We start from the raw sequence: 1,913 nt of genomic DNA on the forward strand, positions 1-1,913 counted from the left end.
ACTTGATGGCAAATAACAACAACAACAACAACATACTGATGAAGAGAAATATGTATAGTTTCACTAAATTCTTAAACGTTTATGTAGTAAACAATATATAACAAAAACTTGCCAATCATGTTTCTGTGTACAGTTCAGGGACCTCACGTACATCTGCTACGTTGGGTCATTTTTTAAGTGTCCCTGTCGTCTAGGTCGCTCCAGGGCTGGGCTGCTCTGAGAAGGCCGGTAACCCAGCAGGAGAAGGAATGGGGTACCAAACGGGAAGGTCCTGCTTAGCCCCCTGGCTGTGGCCCACACCTCGGCCCTCCTGGCTGGGAGGTCACTCCTGGGGGTGGACCTGCTGACTGGGAACTCGGGAACATCCCTCTGTGTCGATGGGCTGAGCTCAGTTCTGTGCCTGGCCATAGGAGAAGAGACACCTGAATGGGCAGGTACGAGCAGGGCCCATCCAGGGACGTGGACCCAAGAGGGCTGAGGATAGCTGGCTTGTGGCCAGCTGTGGCAGTGAGTAGCCATTTGCCAAACTCCAAGCTCCACCTCTTAGGAGTTCCATGACTTTGGGCAAGTGATGGCACCCCTCTAGGCAGCCCTTCCTCTCGGGGAATGGTACCCACCTCTCAGGGTGGCTGTGAGTCTCACTGACTCAATATGGGTGCACCCATTACTGCATCAGGAACTTGGCAGCAGATCTTAAACAGATGGTTCCTTGCCTCCAGACCCTCATCCCCAAGAAACGGAAGCTCAGAGAGGCTGGCCGTTGGTGGAGGCCATGCTGTCAGAGGCTAAGCGGGCTGGAGCCAGCGTCTGGCTTCCTGACCCTTTGAAGCCTGTCTCCTCAACTGTAAAAGGGGTCTATAATTGTCCCTCCCTCCCTGTGAGTGGTGAGGCAGGCTGTGCAGTTAGCACCCTCTGGGCCTCAGACGGGGGAACCAGACAGGCTCCTTGTTACAGCCGGGCAGCCCTACCTCCCTAGCTGCTCTCCTCCTGGCCTCTTTCATCTTGGTTTAATTAGCCAGGCAGCCCCACCCCCAGCCTCCCAGGCTGGAGTCACCACTCCCATTTTATAGATGGGGAAACTGAGGCACCAAGAGGGAAGTGGTTTGGGGCTGCCGGCTGTGAGTCAGCGATGGAGCCAACAGCGGGGCCCAGAGAAGCCGGGCTGGGCCTTCCAGCTGGACCTGTCTGCCAGGGTGGAGCCCTGCCTCCGTGCCCCTCTCTGCTCCCTGGGCACCAGCCGCCCAGATGGCCTCCTCTCCAGCTCCCTGTACTCCACCCCGGACCCCGCCACCCCCCACCTCCTGGAAGGATGGGATAGGGAGAGGTCTGTGCAGGCCGGGGGAAGGGGAGAGACGAGTTGGCAGCGCACGGCGCGGGGGCTCAGGCCGGTTTCATCCTCCAAACTGGTTAATTAGAGCCAGTGGCGGGGGAAGGGGGTGGGGAGGGGGAGGCTGCATGGCCGAGGGTCTCTGTTCTGAAAACCTGCAGTCAATGGGGCCCAGGCCCGGCCCCTCAGATACCTCCCCCAAAGCCAGGATCCAACTCTGTGGTTGTGGCCCCGCTTGGCCTCAGGTTCTCAGGGCCCCTCCCTTCCCTGGCCTCGGTTTCCCTGTCCGTGCTAGGCGTGCTGCGAGCCTGGTAGCCTGCCAGGCCCTGCCAGCCTGCACGTCCGAGCCCGGATCCCGTTGTTTGCCCGGCTTCCCGGGGCTATGGCCCTGCTCGCTGCGACCTCTGCCGGCCCTGGCGCGACCTCAAGCAAAGGCCAGCAGCTTCCGCCCGGCCACGACCCTGGCGCCGGCTCCGCGCCCCCAAGCCGAGCGGGTTGGGAGCCGGGCCGGCGGCGTCGGGGAAGCGAAGCCAAGCCCCGCGGCGCTGCTCGACCGGTTCAGCAGGGGCCGCGGCGCGCACTTCCT

Source organism: Orycteropus afer, unplaced genomic scaffold, assembly GCF_000298275.1.
Source record: "Orycteropus afer afer isolate SDZICR_OR568_19922 unplaced genomic scaffold, OryAfe1.0 scaffold00130, whole genome shotgun sequence".
In the NCBI taxonomy this organism is placed as follows: Eukaryota; Metazoa; Chordata; class Mammalia; order Tubulidentata; family Orycteropodidae; genus Orycteropus; species Orycteropus afer.